This window comes from Onychomys torridus, chromosome 12 (genome assembly GCF_903995425.1).
Source record: "Onychomys torridus chromosome 12, mOncTor1.1, whole genome shotgun sequence".
In the NCBI taxonomy this organism is placed as follows: domain Eukaryota; kingdom Metazoa; phylum Chordata; class Mammalia; order Rodentia; family Cricetidae; genus Onychomys; species Onychomys torridus.
In genome coordinates, this window is record NC_050454.1 from 27,728,014 (window position 1) to 27,734,013 (window position 6,000).

Consider the following 6,000-nt stretch of genomic DNA (forward strand, 5'->3'; position numbering starts at 1 on the left):
GGGAAGTCGAGATGAGTTTTGCATCTAGATGTTAGAATCCAGCCACAAAGACAGGTCCCTATCCACAAGTGTGTGTGGCATGCCTGCCTGTAAATTGAAGGAGGAAACCTGGCACACTCAGACCTCTGCTTTTTTTTTTTTTCCTCAGCTTTGAAAGAGCATGGGAGCCGGGCAGTGGTGGCGCATACCTGTAATCCCAGCACTCGGGAGGCAGAGGCAGGTGGATCTCTGAGTTCGAGGCCAGCCTGGTCTACAAAGTGAGTTCCAGGACAGTCTCCAAAGCTACAGAGAAACTCTGTCTTGAAAAACCAAAAAAAAGAAAAGAAAAGAAAAGAAAGAAAGAGCATGGGAAGTTCTGAGAGTAGGTGCTAAAGTCAGGATGGTAGAGAAAAATGAGTCTTGATGAAGAAAGCCTGTGCCCTCCCTGACATTAAGGGTAATGTGTCCAAGTATCCCTAGTCATGGAGTGGTGGGAAATGGAAAACAAGGTATGGCTATTTTTTAAATTAACAGTTTAGTAAAATACTCAACATTATGCCAAAAAAAAAAAATATCTTGTCAGATGGAGCTTTTCCATCAAAACTACAGTATGAACTAAGATTACTGGTGAGGGTCTGAAATCCCAGCAGCAGTGTCATGTGTCCATAGCCTGCCTTGGCTACATGGAGAATACAAGACCAACCTGGTCAATGTGGTGAGACTCTCAGTAGAAAGGGCGGAAATAACTCATGCAAAGGCGGTTAACATACATGAGACCCCAGATTCAATCCTTGGTTCCACTAATCACCTAACAGTGTCCGGCCCCCCCGCCCTGCCCCAAGTCTCTTCAAGCATGCTGCTACATTAGTAGGAATGATTAAAAAAAATGTCACTGAAGTGATACAATGGGACGTGCACAGTTATTACTGATAATTGCTTTGCAAAAAAAGACTTAATGTGAATCCAATCATGATGAAGCAATCAGTCCTGATTATATCTCTAGTCAGAGTAATTACTGGGTGAGCCTAGTAGGCTCCCTGTTTTTCTGTTTCTGACATTCTTAAATAAACCCGAATTTCTGAAGTAGGTTAATAACTTACATCATTCAAATATCATGTTTACCCCTTTTATAAAATCTCTCTACCATACTACCATTATTATTGAGTCTTATTTGGGGTGGCAGGTTCTTGGGAAACCACCACATCCCTACGTAAAACTCACAAAGCTGCAAAGAATTTGCCGGTGTGTTACATACCCATTTAATTTAAGTGTGTGTGCAGCGGGGAGCGGGGTGCCCACAGAAGCATCAGATCCTCCGGGGTTACACAGGTAGCTGCGAACCGTCCAACATGGGGGCTGAAAACAAACTTGGGTCCTCTGGAAAAGCAGCAAGGGTACTAACCATCAAGCCATCTCCAGCTCACATACTCATTTTTCCTTTGTTTTGAGGTGGTCTCAGTGTTAGCCTAGGCTAGTCTTGAACTTGCCTTTTTTTTTTAGCTCAGGCCATCTACAAATGCAATGGCAGCCACTGGGATTATAGCAGGGGGATGTATTGCATTGGTGGTGAAATTCTGTTTAGTGTGCATGAAGCCCTGTGTTGAGTCAACACTCAATAAGTGACCTATATAGTGTCCCTCACCTGTACTCCCAGGAGGCAAAGGCAGGAGTATCAGAAGTTCAAAGTCCTCCTCAGCATAGTTATATAGAATGTGTATAAGACAGAAAATATTTTAAAATAATATTGAGCTAGTGAGGTGGTGGATCTGGTAAAGGCACATGTCACCAAGGCTTAACTACCTCAATTTGTTACCCAAGACCCACGTAGTCCCCAAGGAAAGAACCAATTTGTGAGTTGTTCAGTGGCTAGATGTAGTTATGCATGCATTTAATCACAGCACTTGGGAGGCAGAAGCAGGAGGATTTCTGAATTTTTGGCCAGCCTGGTCTGTAAATCAAGTTCCAGGATAACAAGGACTACTTACTTACAGAGAACCCATTTCAAAAAACAAACAAACAACAACAACAACAACACAGCAAGCCAGTAAACAGCTCCTCTCCATGACCTCTGTAGGAACCTCTGGGATCTGTAGACCAGGCTGGCCTCAAACTCACAGAGATCTGCCTGGCTTTGCCTCCCCAGTGCTGGCATTAAAGGTGTGTGCCACCACCGCCCAGCTTGTTTTCTATTTTTCAAGACGAGGTTTCTCTGTGGCAGCTCTGGTCTCTTTTTAGACCAGGCTGGCCTTGAACTCATTGAGATCCAACGGCCTCCACCTCCTGAGCACTGGGATTAAAGGTGTGCCACCATACTCAGTCAAAAAAAAGTTTTGTTTTGTTTTGTTTTGTTTTAATTTTCCATAGCTGAGGATCAAACCCAGGGCCTCGAGAGTGTTCTACCACTGAGCTAAATCCCGAACCCTTAAGTTTGTTTGTTTTTGTTTTTTTTATTTTTTTTTATGACCTCCACATATACACTACAGCACATGAGAAATTTTAAAATAAAAGCACTAATATTAGCAATTGGCTAATGGGGAGCACAGGTTACTTAACAGGTGTATCAACTAATACACTGGAATTTTTTTTTTGTTTTTTTTTTTTTTTTTTTTTTTTGGTCAGGGGTGATAGAGACAGGGTCTCTCTGTGAGATCCACGTACCTCTGCCTTCCAAGTGCTGGCATTAAAGACTGCCACCGCACCTGTGAGAATTTAACTTGGGGAATATACTCAATTGAATATATGAAAAGATCCCCTTAGAAATGAAGTCAGACCGCAACTGTATGAGCCTCCTGGAGGTCATTTCACTTTGAGGACAAGCTAGAGTTCTTAAGCTGACCCTCAAGCCTTTCCTCTCCATTTTCTGCCTCCCTTATCTTAGAAATCCCCTCCAGCAACCTCCACCTCCCACTTCTAACCACTCTGTGTTAGAACCTTATCTTTTGCCTGGAATGCCTTAAAAAGTCCAGGAGCTGGCTAGTGGGAAAAGTGTTTCAGCAGGCAAGCTGGATGGTTTTGACTGGAGTTCCGGGGATGCCTGGAACCCGTGTGCAGCAACACCTCACACTTTTGTTTTCAAGTTGGCCGCTGCACCTCCTGCCCTCTCTACACTGCCTCAGGTTCCCATTTGACTTCTTCCTCTTCATACAAAGACGAAAGGTTTTACAATGAGTTCCCAAATCACAGTCTTGTTTGTTTGAGATAAAGTCTGTCATGGGGAGAATGACCCTGAGGTTCTGATTCTCCTGCCTGTACCTCCATGGGAAGTTTCACCTGAAGCTTTCGCTTTTTCACCACCCCCCCCCCCACACCCCGACCCCCCATGGTGCTAAGGATGGAAGGCCAGCACTTCCTTGAGTCTCTGTATCCGCGCGCAGTCTCCTAGAGCAGAGGTCTAACCCTGTAATTAATGCTCCGTCGATGGCTGCTCATTCCCCAGCACTGAAAATAACAAATGCTCGCCCCTCCCTTAAAACAAACAACACCGCAGGAAGGTCGAGAATTGTAAATTACTTACAAATCGGTATTAAAATCAACTCAGGGACTGGAGCGACGGCTCTGTGGTTTAGAGCCAGAGCCTAGCGTGCCGGCGTCCCTCCATCTGAGCCTGCCCCACAGGCAAGAATAGGCAAAGACAGGAAGAGTGAGTGGAAAAGGAGCCAAGGGCACAACTTCAAACCCTGTCTCCACCTCCAAACACAGAGAGACTAGGAGTAGGCTAGATGACCATTTCCTGAACCCACCGTGTCATACACGTTACGTGAACACGACTCACACAGGTGTATCACTAGCCTAACCATTTGTGGGGTTTGTTGTTTGTTCTTCTCTCTCTTTTTCTTTCTCTCTCTCTCTCTCCCTCCCTCCCTCCCTCCCTCCCTCCCCCCCCCCCCTCTCTCTCTCTCTCTCTTTCTTTCCTGGAACTCGCTTTGGAGACCAGGCTGGCCTCGAACTCACAGAGATCCGCCTGCCTCTGCCTCCTGAGTGCTGGGATTACAGGCATGTGCCACCACCACCTGGCATTCTCTTTCTTTTTCTTGAGACAGGGTTTCTCTGGGTAGCCCGGCTGTCCTGAAACTCCCTCTGTAGATCAAGCTGGCCTTGAACTCAGGGATCCACCTGCCTCTGCCTCCCAGTTTGTTTCGTTTTTATGTTTATTTACTTTTAGGACTGAGTCCTTACCTCATGCCTACAGAAGCCGGGAGACAGGGTGCTGTATGAGCTGGAACCGGAGTTACAGATGGTCATGAGCTGTTATGAGTTTGCTGAGAGTGGGAGGCAGATCATAAGCAAGAACCGCCAAAGCTCCTAACCACGGAATAACCTCTCCACCCCTCGAACTAAGTTTGTTTTAAAGCATCCAGCAATTGCCTCTTTACTGCATCCCCATTGAGCTGAACACATTAGAGTTCAAAATCAGCCTTTGGCTCTAGTGTTTCTTTCACATTTGAGTAGGAAAGTGACGTCTGAGGATGAGGAACATCTAAAGTCAGAGAGAAAAACACAGAACTTGATTTAAAAACACCTCCATAGTCTGCAAAAAGTCGTATGCTTTTAGAGTCAATTTTAAAGTTTTATTTATTTACTTACTTATTCATTCATTCATTCATTCATTCATTCATTCATTTATTTATTATGTATACAGTGTTCTGTCTGCACGTATCCCTGCAGGCCAGAAGAGGGCGCCAGATCTCATTACAGAAGGTTGTGAGGTACCATGTGGTTGCTGGGAATTGAACTCAGGACCTTTGGAAGAACAAGCAGTGCTCTTAACCTCTGAGCCATCTCTCCAGCCCTAGAGTCTATTTTAAGGTCCTTTCTACAGTGGGTTAATTTGGTGGCAAATTTGGAGTTATAGTTTGTAGTTGTCATTCTGAATCTTTTTTTTTTTTTTTTTTTTTTTTTTTGGTTTTTTGAGATAGGGTTTCTCTGTGTAGCTTTGGGCCTTTCCTGGCTCTTGCTCTGTAGCCCAGGCTGGCCTCAAACTCACAAAGATCCGCCTGCCTCTGCCTCCCAATGCTGGGATTAAAGGCGTGCGCCACCACCACCCGGCTTTTTTGTTTTGTTTTGTATTTTTCTGAGACAGGGTTTCTCTGTATCTTTGGCTGTCCTAGAACTCACTCTGTTGGCAGGGCCAGAATGAGTCTTTTAAGTCCTCAAATTGGTTGACCGTGATGTTCCCGTGAGTGATGTCTCTAGAGAAGGAGAAAGGTCCCTGTTTTTTCCTTCTCCATTCTATGGTTCCCATTCAGACACTGACATTCTGCCCTGGCAAAGCAACTCAAGAAAGAAAGAGATGGCTCAGCGGTTAAGAGCACTGGCTGCTCTTCCAGAGGTCCTGAGTTCAATTCCCAGCAACCACATGGTGGCTCACAGCCATCTGTAATGAGATCTGGCGCCCTGTTCTGGCACATAGACAGAACACTGTATACATAATACATAATAGATAAATAAATTTAAAAAGGAAGGAAGGAAGAGTGCACTTTGGTTCAAGAATATAGTCTATCATGTGAAGACATCATGTGACCAGAGCTGAAGAATGGATTAAGAAAATATGGTACATATACACAATGGAGTACCACACAGCAGAGAAAAACAATGGCAGCATGAAATTTGCAGGCAAATGAATGGAACTCAAAATATCATCCTGAGTGAGGTAACCCAGACACAGAAGGACAAACATGGTATGTACTCACTCATAAGTGAATACTAGATATAAAGCAAAGGACAATCAGACTGCAACCCACAGATCCAGGGAGGCTACCTAGCAGGGGAGACCCTAGGATGACTGTGACTTATAATAAGTTTTGGTTTTGCCCAATCACTGGGCATGCCTTAGTGAAACATTTCACTACTAGAATAAGAATTTGTACTATATCAAGCTGATGAAAGGATATGCTGGCTGTGTTTTCAGGAGGGAAGGCTAAAATCTTTTTAGATTATGGATTAGCCTATAGAAAAATGTCTACCATAGGTCAAACAGTGAAGGGGAAGATGAATAGGAACCTCACTTACACAGCTTAAGCA